This window comes from Lontra canadensis, unplaced genomic scaffold, assembly GCF_010015895.1.
Source record: "Lontra canadensis isolate GAN:19392208 unplaced genomic scaffold, GSC_riverotter_1.0 scaffold34, whole genome shotgun sequence".
Classification (NCBI taxonomy): Eukaryota; Metazoa; Chordata; class Mammalia; order Carnivora; family Mustelidae; genus Lontra; species Lontra canadensis.
The window spans coordinates 994,674-1,016,240 of NW_022631028.1; the positions used below are offsets into that span (position 1 = coordinate 994,674).

General features: G+C 39.2%; 1 protein-coding gene across 2 annotated transcripts in view; it reads left to right on the forward strand.

The window, feature by feature from the left end:
- SYNPR (synaptoporin) overlaps positions 1 to 21,567 on the forward strand; it is a 306,812-nt gene that overhangs the window by 152,561 nt on the left and 132,684 nt on the right. The window lies entirely within an intron of this gene.

A 21,567-nucleotide genomic window follows, 5' to 3' on the forward strand; every position in this document is an offset into this window, starting at 1 on the left:
ATCTGGTCACCGTTGCTCATAATGACTTTTAAGTGTATTACCTGGCTAGCTACGTTTTCTTTTGTTTCCAGAGAGTCTTAGAAGGTCTGGATTCTCTGTTAAAAGTCTGGGAGAAATTCTGTTATTATAATTACCCTAGGCAGAAATGATAAGATGATTAAGTAATTGTTCCAACAGAAACAAACGGATGCTTTAATTTTCTCTTTATGTTACACAATCAACCAATCTGCACAGACTTTCTCATGGTGAAATGAATTAGAATATATTTATAATGAAAGTTCAAGGCACCTTTGAATGAGAAGAAAGATGAGGTCTGACTATATATTTTTCAAAGATTTTGAAAGTGAAGTTGGAAATGTCATGCATGCCTAGACTTTTTAGGCATAGAATCTTCAGTATAGTAATTATTTAGATCCTGCATCATCTAAGGACAATTCATGGAACTAGTTCTGAGTGTCTAGGAATGCTCTGATCCTCACCTCTACTTTCTTTGGGGTGTTCTGCCCCTCACACACCCTTTGCATGCTGGAATGAAGCTACTCTTTTCTGACAAACAGAATTCTGAATTTTGATTAATCTAGTGCAGTCTCCAACATAGTTCAGCCTCAAAAACCCTACAAACACACATGAACTTATATTGCACTGTGACTGGGGTCACAGTGTTGCAAATAACAGCTTTCCATGCCGTAAACCCTCACTGGAACCAAGTGTTCCTTAGCAGATCGTTTATTGAAAAACAAACAGAACTTTTATCCTTGGGCTGTCAGTATTAACTGCTGAATGAACTCAAGAGCATTGAACATCTCTCAGCCATACTCTCTTCCTCAACATCCCTAATGCCTTTTGCCATTCTTCTCCTTACATGGCTTTAGAACAGATTATGTCCAACATTGTTACCAGAAAGCAGACTTTATCATCATCTGAAACTGCTCAGTAACATAGATTAATGAAGATGTGAGAGGGGATAGCACCCTGAGGGTAAAAGCATTTGTCTTTTCCTCCAGGTGGCCTGTTTACAAAAGTGTTAAGGCTCCAAGCGTGCTTGGACTCACTGACATAGGAAGGGCAATGGGGCATCTGTATCTTAACGAGGTCATTATCTTTAGTTTGACATAGGGTCAGTGTGCCCGGTCTTTAAAAGCATCACTTCAGAAAAGTCCAGAAGGCCATCGCCAAAAAACTGTTGTAGTCTATTCCAAGGAATAAAAATCTGTGCCACAATGGGGAAAATAGTACAGGGAATTTCTATGTCACAATGAGGTCATTTATTCTTTTTAGCAAAATGAAGAATGCAATCCTGTCTTTCACTGTCTGCTTAACTGTGCTGAGCATTTAAAATAGCTTATTTAATCTTCACCGCCATCCCATGAGGGACATAACTCAACCTCCCCATTCTACAGATGCAAAAACTGAGATGTAGGGCAGGTATGTAAGTTGCTTGAGTCAACACAGTGATGATGGTGATGATGATGAAACTTCTAGAGTCTTTTTTTTTCATCTGTCCCATCTGTCAGGGCTTCGCCTCATCCATGTGATTTTCAGTTAACTCCTAGACTGAGATGATTTCCCAGAACTTACAATAAGACACCTTATTTTTTGTTACTGTTTTGCCCCCTTCCAACACGACATAACCTCCTTCTTCTCAGGCTGTGCTTTTGTGACTCCAAGCTAATTATGTGTTTGAAACTGGAGAATGTGTGTTTTATTTCCACTCAACTTGTGCATCTAGAAAGATGTGGACATGATGAAAGGGAGCCAGCCTACAGAGAGATATATGCAGAAGTGGCTAAATTAAGGTAGCTCTTTTAACTGATTAAAAGAGATCCATCCCTTTGACTTTCCATCTTTTGAATGTAGGGTAAAAATAAAGATGGGACAATAACTTCAAAATCTCAACATCTCAAGTCTGGTTCATCATTGATGCAAATGTAAAAAGCAATTGAACTGAATTGATTTATTTGTGGAGAACTTTGTAGAATTCTCGGCTTCTTTTTACTCACCCCAGCATGATTTTCTTTCACTTTTGGCTACTGAAAAGAGCTGAGGTGGCACTTCAGGTAGAATGTTGCAAAGGGTCTCTACCACCTGGGTCATTAAAAAATGAACACAGCTGCTGATAAGCATGCTGAGGAGCGTGACAAAGTTGAAATCCAGAGTCCCCAAATGCATTCTTTTGCACCTGAGCACTGAGCTTCCTGTTTGAAATCCATTTAAGCCAATAAAATTCAGTTGAGTCTTCTGGGGGAAAAAATGCACTGACATAGAATCAATATGTTTGAAATTTCTCTTCAACTGGCAGTTTTTGGATTGGAGGCCGTGCATACTAGTCATGAGGTGAGTCTGTGAAACGCTGCATTTTATTCCCTCCAGTGAGAGAGAACAGATTATGAGTGATGGAAATGTTACGAGAAGATAGAACCTAGTGCAGAATACCATTGCTATATTTCACCAAAATGCAGAGGGATCTAAAAAAATGAACAAAGAAACAAAACAACCCACCACAAAATGGGAGGACTAAGAGTTAAAGTTTGAGATGCTGGTACCATATTGACTTCTCAGTGTGATTGGCTGTGTCTAATAAGCAATAGGTTTTGAGCTCTCCACCTCCTGCCCTCATGTAGACACCCAATTAATTAAAAAGAATATAGCAGGTAGTACACAATAAAATGTTTCCAAAATGTTAGTCATTTTTGTCAGAGGCGAGCTTGGAAACTTATTGATTCTCTATTACTTCTTTTTCTTGCTCTTAAAAAAATAATAATTGGGTGGTTTAATCAGAAAGTGTGGTATTTAGAGCCAGTCAGGATGAAGACATTTAAATCAATCTGCTTTTTCCAAGAGTATTTATGAGGATTCTAAATATATTAGAGCTACCAAATGAGCACTTTTACTGTAACGAAATATGTTGTGCTCAGCCACAGTGCTCATCAAATACAGGCTCTTCCTTAAAACTGAACTTAAAAGCAGTTTTATGAAGTGTGTCGTATTTCAGTCTTCACCTGCAAGATACAGCTTTCTTCACAGAGGTGATGAAATTCAAAATAAATAGCAGTAGAGATTGTACTTTATCTTGCCTATGTTTCCTTCTGTCTTTTCTCTGGCTATGGATTTGTCTACTTAAAAATGTTGATCATTAAGAGCTTAACAATGATCTATTAAGTAAGGAGAAAGCAGCTGGTCTACGGCGTAATGAGTCTGGAGTAGTCTTGATTCTGTCATCAAACATTCTAAGCCGGTGTGCAAACAGAGCCAGTGGTCCTGTTCTGTACTAGAGTAAGAAAATGGAATCAGTGAGGAATTTGATCTTTTGATACGAGTACATGAAGGGCTAAATCCTCTAAGAGAGGTTCTTGGTCATCAGTGTATCTTTAAATGTTTAAAGATTTGGGACGAGTTGAAAATGGAAACACGTCAGTCTTTCTACTCTGCTGACTAATGGATCTGCATAATTAATATATTTTACAGTGGTCATTTTTTTTAACACAGATTATAGCCAAAAGTACTAATGGAAAATTATTCTGGGGGCAACGTGAAACACGTTCCAGTACAGTTTCTGGAAAGCTTATTCCCAGCACAGGGCAAGCTTTCATTGTGGAGCTTTGGGTTGGCCAGTATAACTGGATAATCATGACATTATGGTCCTTTGGGGGACTGATGTGTTGGGCACAAAAGGTTGTTTTTTTGTTTTTGTTTTTTTTAAGGTCTTATCTATTTATTTGAAAGAGAGAGAGATCACAAGTAGGCAGAGAGACAGGCAGAGAGAGGGGGAAGCAGGCTCCCGAGCAGAGAGCCCGATGCGGGGCTTGATCCCAGGACCCTGAGATCACTACCTGAGCTGAAGGCAGAGGCCTAACCCACTGAGCCACCCAGGCACCGAGGTTTTTATTGATAGTCCCTGTGTGACCTCTTTTAGCCTTGCTTACTGAATCTTTAAGTCCTTCCATATTACCACACATTGTCTCAGTGTAGACTTTCTGGCAAAGATATGATGCATATTTCAGGCTTATTTTATTTCTGGTATAATATGGCCTTATGAACATTTGTATGCAATATGAATTATTACTGCAAGGACTTTTTAAGTCACCATATTGACATCTACTTCTCAGTGATGAACCCATATATCTTTATCTGGTTTTGGATCGCTGCCACAACAAAGAAAAATGGACACCGTTTTTCAAAACCTAAGGCTTTCAAATTGGATGGTTGAGACTTAAAATTTTTTTAATCAAAAATTTTGAAAAATTATTTGGGAGAAGATTTGAGGGAAGAGTTGGAACACTGATTTCACCAGGCTCTCCTTTCATTCATCATATATTAAAGGATGCCTGCTGTGTACCAGGCACCAGGCTAGGTATGGGAGATGTATAATATTTGCACTCCCCGAATTTAATGCCTTTTATTTTCCATTTTCTCAGCTAAACCTAGTTTCTATTTCATGGCCCAGGATGTGTCTTCCTAAAAGCATAATTGAACTGTTTTAGCAAGATGTTTGTAGAAAATATATGCTTTTGGTCCTATCGGTTCATGCTCAGAGAAGGAGTAAGAATGAATCCATTTATTTATAGATGTGATTACTGTGTGGCTGATATGGATGGTTTGAAGGGGATTGCTAGAAGAGTTCATGCAATGCTTGTGTCTTATAAGCATTATTTCTTGCTCCTGTCTCCTTGCTCCTAGACATTCTCAGATTTGATAGGTCATGCTCATTCTTGCTTAGTGTTAGAGGTGGAGAGAAAGGGAGCAAGCTTCAACAGGACAGGAAAGAAAAGAAGACGAAGCATAAACTGAGAGGAAACCTAGAAGAATTAAGATTTTCTATGACTATCTGAACTAGATTTAACTTACATTATCTGGTTCTCTATCTGGTACCCATCTATTCAAGAAATGTAGGTAAGTAGATAAGTAGATAGATAGATAGATGGTGTCCACATTATGCCAAGGGCAGTGCTAGATACTAGGGCATAGGAATAAACAAGATATACTAGTTTCTTAACTCATGCAAATTCTAATAAGCCAGGATTTCTCAGCCTCAACACTATTAACATTTTGCCCCAGATAATTCATTGATGTGGGGGGTTCTTTTATGCACTGCGGAATGTTTAGTATCATGCCTGGCCTCTATCCATTAGATGTCAGTAACAACTCCCCTCTCCAACCACTGCCCCCCCCCACCGCCACCACCACCACCTCTACCACCAAGTTGTTACAATCAGAATTATCTCCAGACAATGCCTATTAACCTCTGGTTTAGAATCATTAGGCAAGAAACTTAGTGATCGTTAGTGATCATCATCTGCTTTGATCAATACTTCCCATTTCATTTCTATTTTGCTTACTTTCGGATGCTTTGCTGCATGGTTCACCCCAAGATTCTGTATACATTCTGTATAACTTGCCTAACAAAGACAAAAAAGATAGCTGTATGGTTTTTTTTTTTTCACTATTTTTATCCCTTCTATATAACACTTTACTACATTCACTTGGCTTACATTGTCTCATTTGATTCCAGCAATCAACAAATGAGGCAGTGTTAGAATATTATAAACTTTGAACAGATGAAAAAATGGACATTTAGAATGGCTATATGAGATTAATGATGACTAGAACCTGGATTCACACTCACATACACTGACTAAAAATCCAGTGTTTTTCTGAAGAATTATAACATTTAATAGAAAAAAAAAAGGTAAGTATATTTAAAGCACGCCTTTTTCTCTTTGAGGCTATGTTGGAAATAAATGCAGTATTGTAGTGGATGGAAGGCCCAAGACTTGACTCCTTACTCAATATTTATTAGCTGGGAAGTTTGGGACAGTCCATGTACACTCTTAGAATTTCCCTGGTAGTTCATGGAATACAGAGTGATACATTGCAGAGGAAGCCCTAGAGATCAGTCTGGTGGAGTGGATAGAGCCCAGCTTTTGAAGTCAGATGGACCTACTGTATGAGTCAGCATCCCAGCAGGAAAAGATGACACCCTCAAAACGTCTGACCTCTTCCTGATGACTGTAAAATATTAAAACTTAATTTCTTTAAGTCTGAAAATTGAAGCCCCAGGAGGTGAGTGAAGTTTCTTAAGACCTTATGGTGAATTTGGTGCAGAAGGAAGACAAAAGCAGAGCTTAATGTCCTTCCATACAAATGACCTGAAAAATCGTTTCAAATGGAGAAAGCCCAGTTTATGGTTTTGGCACATACCGAAAATGTGCATGTTCTGGGTTATTGCCAGATGTTTAGGTGCCTGAGATAGGTCCCTAGTGGTTTTAATGGCGTATACTCAAGAATCTTCGGGGTGAATGTAACCATATTTCTAGCCTCATTAGAAGCTACAGATACATGGAGTATCTTGATGGACCTTAAAATAGTGAAAGACATTGAGAACACCTGAAAGACAGGTGGTAATTCGCCATGGCACTCATCACACAGGCTCCTGAACTTGCATAGATGCATGGCTTTCCCAGGAGAGGGGCTCATATTGTACCTGGGCTCATATCCTTGTTTAAAGGTATCTGTAAGTATACCTGTAAGTATACCTTGGCGCATTTGCCAAGATTAAAGACTTTCTAAGCATTTTGTTCTGGCAGAATGCCTATCGGGAGAACTTCTGCCTGCACTACCTTGGAGAACTGAGTTGAAATGAAAGGAAATGAGTCAGAATCCTGGCTCTGCCACTTTTGCTCCTTTGGGCCATTCATTTGCCTGTTCTGTGCCTCAGTCTCTTCATCTGTAAAATGGAAATAAGGCTTCTTCTCCCTAGAGTTGCAGAGAGGATTGCTGTCAGAGACACCATAGGAAAGCCTTGTTGAGACCCTGCAGGCCTAAACACTGTTGTGTCTCTCTATTCTCATTGTCATCATTTCCTTCCTTGTGCAGTCAAAGGCCATTCTGCTATCAGTTTTCAGTCCATGCCCTAATGAGTACATGAGGTAGGGAAAGTTTTTCCCAGTTTACCAGGAAAATGACTGCAGTTATGGGAAGTGTCCAAAATTGTCTGGAAAGGCTTTGATGGGCAATTCCATCTCAAAGGGAGATTGTCCATATTATAAATTGCAGAGATGGCATCATCACTGAAGAATAACTATAATAAAACCAAATGCCATATGGGCAAAGCAATTCTCTGTTATCAGCTCATCTTTTAAAAAGCCCATGAATTTTCCTTTCTACTCCTTTGGAACCTTTTCACCCCCTTCTGTCCAGGCATAACCCATTTGCTGTAGTGGGTGGAAGAGGTTGTGGACATGACCTCTGATGTCAGTGTGTCATGTTGTAATACTGTGTGACTTCAACCCTCTCCTCTCTCAGTGTGATCCCAGAAGCGCCTCAGGAGAATTCACAAATACAGGTTTTCTCCTCCCTGAGGACCAAAGGTCCCAGAAACCCCCCTGCCCTGGGTTCTTTGTTAGCCCCGGATGCAGGAAATTCAAAGGTTCCTCATTTCCCGTATTTTATTTACCTCAAAGCACCTCCTGACACATCTGATCAGGAATTTCGGTTAGCTCGTATTTTTCTCCCAAGACCATTATCTGCTGGCAGATCTTCCCCAGACTCCTTTCCCGCTGCTCACTTTTTCACTCCACACTGGCATTTATAAACTCCTTATCCTCCGAGGTATTTGGAAAACACTTACTCCAAACCTGCCGCAGACCAGTTCCCCAGGATAATTTTTTTCTCCTTCTCCCAGTGCCTCTACCTTATAGGAGAGTGTTTCTCAAACTTTTTCCCTGTGGATCGCTTCTGGAAGGCAAGGATTTTTTTTTTTTTTTTTTTTTTTTTTTTTTACTGATTCACTCATTCACTTGTTCATACATGTATTCATTTAAGCAATCTACGGCATTTATTGAGCAGTGATTGTGTGTCAGTCTCAGTGTTAAAAATTGGGGATACAGAAAGGCACCTAGCTGGCTCAGTTGGTACAACATGCAACTCTTTTTTTTTTTTTTCTTTAAAGGTTTTATTTTTATTTATTTGTGTGAGAGAGAGAGAGAGAGAACAAGCTGGAAGGAAGAGGTAGAAGCAGACTCCCTGCTAGCAGGGAGCCTGACATGGGGCTCCATCCCAGAACCCTGAAATCATAACCTGAGCTGAAGGCAGGTGCTTAACCAACTGAGCCACCAAGGTGCCCCAGCAACATGCAACTCTTAATCTTGGGGTCATGGGTGGGAGTCTCATGCTGGGTGTAGAGATAACTTAAAAAATCTTTAAAAAATTTGGGATACAGAGGTGACTAAAACAGATATAGACCCTACTCTCCCAAGATTTGCAGTCTAATGGGAGGAGAGTCATTTTAAAAATCCCTCTAAAGTGATTTAATTACCATTGTAGTAAGTGCTAAAAGCTAAGCCATCTTTGGGTACTAATTATGTGACAGGCACAACTCCAAGTGTTTTATGCATATTAATTCACTTAATCATAGCGACTCTTTGAAGGAGTTAAAAGGAGGAAGGATTAGAGCCCATAAAGTCCTGAAGGACATGGGCTCCTTTCATAAGTCTAGGGATATTGAATGAGGGTCACACAATAGGACAACATGATAAAAGACCATGTAGCTGACACTTAGGCAGGACTTGCTGCATTCCCAGCACTGTTCTCTCCACCTCACAGAGTCAGAACTACCACAGAAGCATGATGAGGAATCACTATTATTATTTTAAGGATGGAAAAAAGGAGACATGTAAAGCCTGAGTCACTTGTCCAAAGTCACACATTTCATAAGTGGTGATTCTAAGACCTGAGCCTGGGCTCTTACACACTAGGTTAACCTGGATAAAGGTGCTTAAGACACTCTTCATTTGGTGCATATTCTGGAAAATTTGGTAAAATGGGAGGAAAGAGGCTCCTTTTAATGTGTATCTGAGTAGGAAGAGCTATGACCCTTGTTGAAGTGAAATGGAACTTGGGGGGCCTAGGAATTTGGAATCCTTAGCTTTTAAGCATAGTGCAAGGGTAGACAGAGACCAGCAGCATGGCCTGGGAGCTTCTTGGATGTGGAGAAGATTGGGTTCCACCCCAGATCTACTGAGTATCAAATTCTACATTTAGATGAACTCTGGCTGAATTTACATGCCCAGTTAAGTTTTAGAAACTCATCTGTAAAATAAATTAAAAGATTGGGCTTCTAGCTCTGGTTTTGATGCCAAATGACCAGTTGTTGGAGCTGCCCAGATTTTCCTTGCTCTGCCTCCTCAGTGGGGATGACCTCAGCCCTCCTCATGGATGGCATCACATCCCCACCACCCCCTGCCAGAAGAATTAGAACTGTTGGGAAAAAAGATTCTGTAGAAACTCTGAGTCTCTTTAACTTCCAGAATCTTTTTCTCCTGGTGTGGTCCGTCCATGGACCATTTATATCAGAATCACCTGGGGAGTTTATTATAAATGATGTTTAGATTCAAAGTAGACTTCTCAGAGCAGCAATAAATGCCAAAATATAGTGTAATGTCTTTAAACACTAGGAGAAAATGACTGTCAGGTTAGAATTGAAGATTCCTCTTATGGTATTTATCCAGAACAAGGATGCAATAAAGACATTATCAGACAAACAGTCAATCACATTTAACTTTTACCTTTAATTAATCCTTTTTTGGGGGAGGAACCATCGGTGTGGAATGTATACTTTGAATCTATCCAAACCTTGGGTTCAGATTCTGGCTCCCTTTCCCCACTAGCTGTGTGACTTTTCATCCAGTGATTTCCATTTCTTGAATCCCAGTTTTCTCATCTATGAAGCTGGGAAAGAATTTTCACCACGGGGGAAGGAGGGTCTGTTGTGTGGTCTTCGATAGTATTTATAAGCATGTGACACCTAGTATCAAACTAAATAAGCTATTAAGAGTTATTATTGGTTGTTAAACAAAATGAAATTTCACAAAGTTACTCTCAGATTATTTATAATATCATAACATAATTATGAAATTATAGTTTGGTTACTATAAATAGAAACCTACTTTGAAAATTTTAGAAGTGCTGTTTAATTTAGCATGTTATCTTAGCATTTCATTCATTTATTTGGTCATTCAACACATATTATTTAAGATTCTACTAAATGCATGGAACTTTCCCAGTCACTAGAAATGCAGGAGTGTTATATGTTACTCAGAGAGTTGGAGATGGGGGGCAAAAAACAAATAATAAAAAATGTTAGATCACGGTAAGAGCTATGGAGAAATAGCAATCCAGTGGAGGAGAATAATTTTTTCAAACCCATATTTTTTTAAGATTTTATTTATTTATTTGACAGACAGAGATCACAAGTAGGCAGAGAGGCAGGCAGAGAGAGAGAGGGAAGCAGGTTGCCTGCTGAGCAGAGAGCCCAGTGCGGGGCTCGATCCCAGGGCACTGGAGTCATGACCTGAGCCGAAGGCAGAGGTTTAACCCACCGAGCCACCCAGGTGCCCTTCAAACCCATAGTTTTATAAATTAAATTAAACAGTAAATTTATTTTTTTAAAGGTTTTATTTATTTATTTGAGAGAAAGAGAATGAGAGAGAGAGAGAGAGAGCATGATAGGTGGGTCAGAGGGAGACAGAGACTCCCTGCTGATCAGGGAGCCCTATATGGGACTCAATCCTGGGACCAGGATCTTGACCTGAGCCAAAGGCAATTGCTTAATCAGCTGAGCCACCCAGGCACCCCTACACAGTAAATTTATTAAGAGAAGCCTACAGCAAGGCTTTAGGAGTACAAATAACTATTTTTCATCGTTGTGAGTTTTCGGATTTTCTCTCTAGGTTTTCTTTAAAATCTGGAGTCACCCTATTTGAAGGATTTAAATGGACTCAAGTCTTGATGACTCACTGGGGCCACCTTTCCATCTTCACACAGAATGTCTGACAATTGTAGGTTCATGGCACTGAATGCATCATTCCATGTGATATAACAATAACTCCAGGAAACAAATAGATTAACTGTATATTGAGTTTTCCATCAAGTGAGGTAAACTGTGGCTTAGAAAGTTCATTTTCAATTGACCAAAGATTTAGTATGGGCAAGTAGTGATGTGAAGAGTCAAGCCTAGGTTTTCTCTCCCCAAATTCAACATGAACTCTACCATAGAACCTCACTTTATTTGACTTTATTTAATTGTATTTAATTAAATAATTTTAATCAATTAAATTGTTTATTTAATAAAGAGAAAGAGAGAAACTCACTTTATGTAATCCCTAAAAGCCTCATAAAAGAAGGATCAGGCTCCAAGATAGGAATGGGTCTGTGTGATGTCATTGCTCTGCATTATGGGGACTTATCAAAGTTATTTTAGGTTTAAACTATTACCATTGTCTAAATATGATGGTATTAAGGATGAAAGTGGAATAAATAATAGACTGACAAATAGAATTTATGAGTCATGGAACATCAGCTTCAAAACAATTGTATATATATTAAAACACACACAAAACCTGTTAGGCTGTTACAGAATTTTCCAAACCAATTTTACTTAAGGTTTAGAACGGGCTTTTAAAGCATTTTATTCCTAATATCTCTTTTTTTTTAATACCCTCTGATTTCAATATGGGAACAATTTTATTCTTATTGACTCAAAATTGAAATTATATCTTAATGAATTCTATCAGCTAAGTGTCCAAATGTACCTTAAAGATGTAACATCCCTCCTCATTATGCCACTAGTCCACAAACAATACAATCTAATAATGAAAATGTTAGAGACAATACAGAAAAGAGAAAAAGCATCAGAGCTGGATCCAATTATGAACTCTTCCAGCACAATGAGAACACAACTGGGCTCCAGTGGAGCCATGTTCACCCCTAGACTCTAGTAATCTCTACACCCAATATGGCGCTCAAACTCATAACTCTGAGATCAGAAGTCCACCTCTAGATTCTAGAATGGCTTCTGCAGTGTGGTCTCCCGGGCTGTCTCACAGGGGCAGAGTGTTAAGGTAGGACCACTTATAAACCTGGACCTTTCTTCACATGTTTGTCCCCTACATGAGGTCATCACTCTCCATGCTAAGAATGTGTTCTTTAACATGCCTCAGAGTCTGTCTCCACGGATTATCTGAGGCTATGATGCATGCTCAGAGCCCCCTTGTTTTCCTTCTCTCAAGGTGAGAATTAGCTTCCTGGTGATTTCCTCAGTGCTGATAAGATAGTTTTCAATTTCAATCAGTTATGCTCTTTATTCTACTAACTCCATTCTATTGAACTGATATTTCCACTTAGAATGGCCCTTTGTTATTATTTCATTTTCCTTCCTTAAGGTCTTAACAAGTCACTGTTTTCCCCGTTAAAACTTATAACCACTAAGAACTTAGCAATGAGCATAGCACCAAAAGCACAGAAGGTACATTTTAATGAGCTCTTTGGTGATGTTTCTTGCATCTGCTAAAACAAATTAGGTCAAAATAAGATTGAAGTGAGCTTCAAGTGCTTCAACATCTAAGAAACTGACTTTATCATGTAGAAAACAGGAAGAAGTGAAAAGGACCTGAAGAATAAGAAAGTCATTAAATTCCCGTACTTTATAGAGGGTCAGAAGTCTCAGTGGAGCAAATTCTAATTTGTATTACCTAAGAAGGTAGGAAAAGGTCCTCTGAAGAACTACACAGGCCCACAGAGCTCAAACCATATTCAGGACACATTGAATATTTAGCAAGCATTTGTCCAGGAAGGGAGAAGTCTCCACAACCTGACTGGGTTCCTGCCTGGCAAATGGAAGCTTATATAATTAGCTTACTCCTGACTGATGCTCTGATTGTTACTGCTAACATCTGACATGATAAATTTGATATTAACTTGTTCCTCTTGCCTTTGTTCACTCTCAATGGTAGAATTGTCAACCCACTTCTTATGAATCATTCTCTCTTTTCAAGACCCTCAATTAATTTTCTTTTTACCTTGTCTCCTGATCCTAATTATGCATGCACCTTTTGTGAAAATCAGGGTATTTCGGGCATTAAAACTTTGTTTGCTTTTGATACATGATGAAGTAGTTGAATTGTTGCTTTAATAAAATCTTGTAAAATCTGCAAGGTTAATTCTTCCTTAAATTTATGTGATTTACTTAGATAGATAGCACTGCCGTCTGCTTGTCTCTCTTCTCTCTTCCTCCTCTTTCTCTTTTTCTCTTTCTCCCTCTGTCTCTCTCTCAGAGTTTATGTGTCAGTTAGTTTTCGTTGCATAACAGACTACCCCAAAATTTAATGGTTTGAAACCACACTATTTATGTAGCTCAAGATTCTATAGATCAAAGATTTGGCCAGAGCTCAGCTCAGTAGTATGTCTGCTTGTCTTTACCGGGCTCAGTCATGATGGCATTTATGGTCATTTTCTGTTTTTTTGAGGTGGGGGGTTTTTCCCAGTTGGGAAAATACGGATGACTGGACAACTTCTCTCTCTCATCAATTAGGAGGCTAGCTTGTTCTCATGGTAATCTTGAGGTTCCTAAAGAGTGAGCATGAAAGCTGCAAGTCCTTTTAAGGCTGAGGCTTGATATTCACAGAAAGTCACTTTTTATCGTATTCTACTGCTTGAGGCAAGTCATAAGGTCATTGCAGATTCAAGGGTTGGGGAAAGAGACCCCACTTTTTGATGGGAGTAGAAGCAAAGAATTATAACCATTTTTGCAATCTATCCAGTACTCAGCTATCATTTTATGACTGTGTCCCTTAAACTTGAATCCAGTTTTCTTATCTCACTTGCAGAATATGCTTACTTGGTCATCACAATCTCATCTGAATTTGTTCTCTTTAAAACAGGCCTACCTATTGTCTCCCTTTTCTCATAACCCATTTCTGGCACTAAAACTGTCCCTTTCCCAGGCTCTTCACTGAAAACCCTGTAGTCCTTTCACACTCTCTTTTCTCCGCTTTCTTTATAGGCAAAACTGCCAAATTCTGTGAGAATCCTTCCAAAGTATCTCTTAGTCTCTCCTCCACACCACTCAGATTTCTCTCTGATCTTTTTGTTCTCCCATCCAAAATATCCAGCACACTCTGTCCTAGCTAGTCTCCCCCTATCTCTTCTCACTCCTCTTAGGAAACTTCTGTGGCTCCCTCACATCTTACTACACCAAGATCAAGCTTCTCTGCTACACCCCACTTTCTGATTTGGCCCCAGGTTTACCTGCCTACATTTACTTCCACTATCTACCAGTTTGAATTTTCACAATCCAGTGAAATGAGACACTTCACTCACCCCAAACACTCCTTAATTGCTTCTGTTTTTTGTTTTTTTTAAGATTTTATTTATTTATCTGACAGACAGAGATCACAAGTAGGCAGAGAGGCAGGCAGAGAGAGGAGGAAGCAGGATCCCTGCTGAGCAGAGAGCCCGATGCGGGGCTCAATCCCAGGATCCTGGGATCATGACCTGTCCTCTCCAGCTAAGTTTGTTAACGTCAAAATAAAGAAACACATCACATCTATCTTCCTTTTGGATTTTCCAGATTTCATAAGACATGGTATGGGCAAAATAGATAATCAACAAAAAGTTATTATATTGAATTAAATCTCTAACTTCATTTGATTACCTCCTTTGAGAAGATCGTTTTTCTGTCATTTGAGGAAGAGGAAACTCTTTGTGATTTATCAACATCACACAGCCTAATGCTTAAGGGACCTGAATGTAAATACAGGTTCCTAAACTGATCTGAACTGATTCAGGGCTCTTTACATGGACTCTATAACATCCTAATTCTGACAGAATGATTTCTACTGCCAAGCTATAGGAAAATGTTGTATTCTCTCATTCGACAAAGTCATCCTGGACACCTCCTTCACCCACTAATATCAAACTCAGATCTAAATCCTGACAGTGTTGCCTCCACAGTATCCCTCAATCTGTGTACTTCTCTCCATCTTCACTCTTATTCTTCTCTCTCCCTTGGACTGTTGCAGCTTCCCCTAAAAGGTCCTGCTATTCTTTACTCTTCTTCTCACACATTTCCTCCACGCCCTTCTCCACATAGCAACGAGAGAGCTCTTTTCTAAATTCAAGTCTTCTTATCCAGCTCCCCTGCTTAAAATGTTCCGTTAAATTCCCACTGTTGCTAGGTTAAATGTCAGTATCCTTATCAAGACCCATAAGACCATGAAGCATCTAGCCCCCGTGTGCCTCTCCAGATAATGTCTTCCCAAAATGTCCCTGACTGAATTCCGCTTGGAAGCTTCACATATTCCATTCCCTCTGCCTACTCTGAGAGGCGCGTCATCCACCTCTACATATCCTTCAGTCAACTCAAGTTATTTTGGAGATTATTTAATTAATGTCCACCTCTTCCATCCAATCGTAAGTTCCTTGAAGACAGAAGACCTCTGTTTATGCTCTTTAATGCATTTACTGAGTGTAGCAGTGTCTGGTGCATATTATACATTCAATAAATAACGTCCATTTGAATGAGTGAATGGACAGAGAAGTAAATGAACGAATCAATAGCTATCTCTGTTCCACCCCTGTGCTCATGCGTAAATGTGCATGAGACACTTCTCCTGCCCTCCAGAGCTAATATTTTGATTAGGAAAGGAAAGCATGTAAATTATGAAGCATAGAGGTTCTAGTAGAAGTTTGAAGACAAAGGGATGAATTTCCCCTGTGACAGAAGGAAGAAACAGGAATGTATACTAGTTTACTTTCGTCACAATTACTACACATTGCCACAAACTCAGTGACTTAAAACTTAAAGTAACAAGTTTTTCTTGCTTCTGGAGGCGAGAAGTCCTAAAATCAAGGTGTCAGCAGGGCTGCATTCCTTCTGAAGACTCTCGGGGAGAATCTTTTTCCTTGCTTTTTACAATTTCTAGAGGCTACTTAAATTCCTTGGCTTGTGGCCCCTTCTTCCGTCTTCCAAACCAGTAGCCTGTTCAGCCATCTTTAAATCTCTCTCCTACCCCATCTGTTTTTGTCACCACATCTCCTTCTCTGACTCTGAGCTATCTGCCTCCTTCTTTTTTCTTTCCCTCCCTCCCTCCCTCCCTCCCTTCCTTCCTTCCTTCCTTCCTTCCTTCCTTCCTTCACATATAATGTATTATTTTCTTCAGGAGTACAGGTCTGTGAATCATCAGTCTTACATAGTTCACAGCACTCACCATAGCACATACCCTCCCCAGTGTCCATAACCCACCCACCCTATCCCTCCCCACCAACCCCTCACCAACCCTCAGTTTGTTTCCTGAGATTAGGAGTCTCTTATGGTTTGTCTTCCTCCCCAGTCCCATCCTGTTTCATTTTTTTCCCTCCCTACCCCCCCATAACTCCCCACCCTGCCCTCAAATTCCTCATACCAGAGAGATCATATGATAATTGTCTTTCTCTGATTGACTTATTTTGCTTAGCATAATACCCTCTAATTCTATCCATGTTTTCGCAAATGGCAAGATTTTGGGTTTTTTGATGGCTGCATAGTATTCCATTGTATCTGTGTGTGTGTGTGTGTGTATGTGTGTGTGTGTGTGTGTGTGTGTGTGTATATATATATATATATATATATATATACCACATCTTCTTTATCCATTCATTGTTGATGGATATCTATGTTCTTTCCATAGTTTGTCTATTGTGGACATTGCTGCTATAAACATTTGGGTGCACGTGCCCCTTTGGATCATTGGATCACTACATTTGTTTCTTTAGGGTAAATATCCAGTAGGGTGATCCAGGATAACATCATCTCAGGGTCTTTGATTTAATTACATCTGTAAAATTCCTTTTACCATGTAACATAATCATATGGCGGGAGATTAGTACATAAGCATCTTTGTGGGGAGGGTCATTATTCTGTCTACCACAAAATTATGAAGTTATATAAGAATGGGTTTGTGAAGGAAGGATAAGAATGGCTCTATGAAGAAAGGACACTTGATTGAGTCTAAAAGACAAAGATGGGGAGGGCCCTCTAAGAAAGACAGCAGCATAGATAGAGCTTATAGACAAAGAACAAACAAGATTTTTTTGGTGGGGGAGTGCAGTTTTAAGTAATTCCTTGTTCACTGAAGACAATGAGAAATGAAGCTGGAAAGGCAAAGACCTAAAGGCATGTCTTGCATGCTGTTCTAAGGAAGTTACTTTAGTTACTTTATGTGGTAGGCAGTGGAGAGTCACTGAATGGTGGTAGGTGGGGAAATGGAGGCCCCATAGTAAAATTTGCATTCTGGGAAGATCACTCTTGCAGCAGAATAGAACCTGGATGTCCTGCAACAAGGCTAGAGGCAGGTACAGCTCTTGGGACACTTCTCCATTACCCTGGGCAAGAGATGGTGGTGGCCTGGGCAAAGATAGTAGCAGGTGAATAGAGAAGGGGACACAGCTATGGCCATTATTAAGAATACAGAAACAGCAAAGTGAGAAATGAGATGAGAGAAAGAATAGAAAATAGAGTGAATAGAGAAAAGAATAGTGAATAGAGAAAAGAATAGTGAATAGAGAAGGAGACACAGCTATGGCCATTATTAAGATTACAGAACCAGCAAAGTGAGAAATGAGATGAGAGAAAGAATAATTCAAGATGGCTTTCAGGGTTTTGACTCTGATCATGGGACAGAAAAAAGGTACCATGGGTTGAGTCTATCTCAAATGAGGCTATTCCCATGGGTTCAAAGAGTCACCCTAAAAGGAATACAGCCTTTATATGCTCATTTAGTCAAGTATCCTAATGTCACAGTGGATTTGTTGTTTCATTCCTGGTGCTTCACTGGACTTGCAGCATTTAGAAATGAGAACAACAAAATAATCATAACCATTAAGGAGACCTACTTCCTATGAAGCAATCTCTACATTACCCAGCTCTTTCCACTTCCCTCTGGCATTTGTCTATCAGTCCTTTCCAAGGCACAGAAACATATCAACCAATAAAAGCCAAATAAATGTAACAGCTTCCTCCTTTCACATGAGCAAGTCTGTTGGCTTCTTACATCTTTGTTCTGGCCTTTTTCTGGATTTGTGTCAAAACACAGCTTCTAACCCTTTCCCCCGAGACCACTGGTTCTATAACGATTTCAGATTTCATTTCAGTATCTGCCAAATACAATAGTAAGTCTGAATGAGATCAAAAGGAGCTCAGGTTCCTCTAAGTTCTAATCCAAAGGCAGGTTCTGCTTGTCTTCAAATGCTTTAAGGCCTGGATGAGATTCAAGAAAAAGAGGATGTCTCCAGATTTGGCTGAGAATTCAAGTCAGACAGCCTAGGGTTCAACTCCTGGCTTTACCACTTACTCACTGTATGATTTAGAGAAGTTAACGTGTTAGGACTCTCAGTTGCCCCAGTGTAGAACCAGGGTAGCATCTGTCTTGCAGTCTTGTCAGGATGACCATTTCAGATAATGTCTGTAAAGCACTTTACTCAGGTCTGGCATGGATTAATTATTCTCTTGATTATGAATGTTTTATTACTAATAATTACTGTGATGTGATTCATAAATAAGTAACAAACAGATTTCATGGAGTAAATCTGGACTCCTTACGAGGACTTCCCTGATCCTGCCTCAAGCTTCAACTTATGCCATTCCTCTCCTTGCCCATTGCAGCCACAAGAGCTTCTTTTCATTTCTTCAAACAGGCCAAGTTGTTGCCTTTCTCAGAATCTTCGGCCTGGGATTGTCCCTTTATCCATCTCTAACTGTTCCCTGCACTAGCTCCTTTTCAGTCTTTTGGGGCTGAGTGTTGCCTCCTTAAAGAAGACTTCCGTGTCTACCTTATCTAAGAAATCCCCACTGTTATTATCTATCACTGTACTGGCTTGTACTTTTATCTCCTTTATCACAATTTTGTATTTGTTTATTCATTTATTGCTTATTGTTCCCACCATAGTTTAAGCTCCAAGTGAATGGCATCAGTCTATCTATCTATCTATCTATCTATCCAAGATCTATCTATCTGTATCTATTTATCTATCACCAGCATTGACACACCTGGCACTCAGTAAGCAGTTAATAAATATTTACATATAGAAGATGATCGTTTTTTTTTAACTTTAAGGAGATAGTTCACATACCTCTGATAAAGTTGCATTAGCTAATAGACTCTTCTGGGAAGAACCATATATCAAATAAAACCTTGAATTCCATGATGTGAATTTATACTCATTAACCTTTAATTTAGGTTACTGCATTACACTTTATTCCCAGATCATAGGGGACCAGCTTCCTAGAGTTGTTGATAACAGAGGTCATAGAAGATGCCTTTCCTAAATTGTGCATTGATATAAAATGAGCTGAGACTTATCTCTCTCAAATGATGATATCCTCTCACATCTATTATTATTGGGAAGAGATGAAAACATTAGACTGGAAAATTATCCTTTGCATACTTCAGTGTGCATCTATTAAAATATGCATTTCCAACCAATCTCTGCTAAGGAAGTCAAAACACTGTAAGTTTCCGATTGTCTCAGATCAGTCTCTAGACTGTGTGTTTGGTTTCCTAGAAGGGGAAATCGGCCATCAGAGAAATGAGCATTTCTCTGGCAACCATGGCCATCAGAGAAATGAGCACAGGTCCAGCTCACTATTCTTGTTGGGCTCCTCTGCTCTGGCAGACACAAGTCTAGCCACCATGGTCACCACTAATCACATTCCACAAGAGACCAGTTTATTCCATTGGAAATTAACTCAATGCCACATGCAGTGATTGAGATCTCCCTTGTGTCGGGAGATTTCCCAGGAGGATTCTGTTCACTTTCTTCTGCAATTGAGGGAACAAGATAAAGTCACTGGCTTTCTATTTTGCTGTGGAGCATTTTATAGTTTACCCTTTCAGTGAAGTGATTTCCATTCAGGTTAGCCCCCTTGTAAAAGAAGAGCCAGATCTGGCTTAAAAATCTAGATCCTGGATTTCACGTTTGACAGATTTCCAGTACACATAGAAATAACAAAAAAGGAATTAGATAGGGACATAATTCTAAAGGAATTGATTTATGATTAAGTACTGAAGACAACTGGAAGGAGTGGGATCAGGAATCTAAGTTGGAGGGGGAGGTGTAGACTGGAAAGTGCCTTAGAGAGAGTGGTGGCCTGAAAAGTAACTGAGGAATACATGTGAGGCACGTGTCCTAGTAGGAGGCATAAATGGTCTACCACCAGCTGTAGTTCTGATAAGTTGTTCTTCTCTTTTAGGACAGTTGAGTCTTAGTCTGAAGTTCTTGGATAGTAGAATGTGTCCTATTAGAGAGCCTCAAAGCATCTTTGAATCTACAGCATCTGTGTGATATTTTTTTAATATATTAGTGATGAGAATTTTTCTATGAAGGAAGCGTATAGCCTTCAGCAACTTCCCAAAGAGTAAACTGAGGTAAAACAGCAACCCACAAATAGTCCCCATATCAACCCAGCAGGACTTTCCTAGACGACCACTATCAAATATCCCCCAAAACAAGTTCATCTTATTCCAACTTCTAAGATGATGTCACTTCCTGGAATGTTGCCATTCAAATATTGTAACTCTTACTTATCTACTTTTATCATATTGTTTCTGCCTTTTTCCCTTACATGATTTCAAATTTCATGTGGATACCTTTTCTTCTAACTTCTAGTTCTGCTTACCTCCTTTTAGACTCTTACTTGAATCACTTTGAATCACCCGCCCTCCCAAATACTTGGAAATAAAGTTGTGGATTCTTCCCTGTTTAGAGGGAGAACCTCAAAATACAACCCTGGGATGTATTTTCATCTGCTCAACAAATTAATATTAAATACCTGCTATGAGCTATGCATCGCATCTACCCTGATGACAATTCTGTCATGTTGATCTTTATTCACATTCATCAAAGAACTTGCACGATTCTCCAGCTCATGCAATTTCCACCTTTTAGAATTATGTCACTGTGTTTTTGCATGACTTAATTCCCATGAACAAATACAACAGCTCTCTGATAGCATTTTAACCTTGCTCAATGTGTTAGAAGGTGCTCTAAATATAATCCGGGAGCCAGAAACTACATTCTTTAGGAAAGGTCACTTGCTCTTTTAGTTACGGAATCTCTGGATGGCTCCAATCTGCAGTCCCTTTTGCAGGGATGCAAAAAGTGGGTGCGGTAATATTTATGTCTCTGCCTAGCAGTTCGGTCTATATGAACTTCACTCAACAATGTTAGTACTCAGAAACGAAAACCAATATATTAAATATTAAGTAATTTGATATATTTTATTACCTCTTGAATTTAATCAACAGGAAGACGTTATTGAATGATGGTGGGGATTTTTGTCTTATTGCCTAGGAAACGATGTCCTTTACATGACACGTATAGTCCTTTAGGCTATGGTGATCTTTCATCTCATTAAAACATAATGAGAAAAAGCTGCTCTTTCATAATGAGGCAGAACTAAATGGGCTCTTAGCACAATCAATAAAAGATTATTAAGAAAGAAAATTTTGTTAAAAAATAGAATATATTTTCTTCTAAGTCCTGCAGCATTATGATAATAGAACAGAGTGAGACTTCCTCACTGTAAAAAGCATTCCTCTCAGGAATTTTGATTAAGATTGTTTTTGAATAACTTTGAAAAAGAAAACATGAAAACCGTTTACATATATTAAATTTAAAAACTATTGAATTTTGTCTATATATGTACATTCACATCTAGGTTCATTTATAATATGATCTCAGTTGTTAAAAACTTCG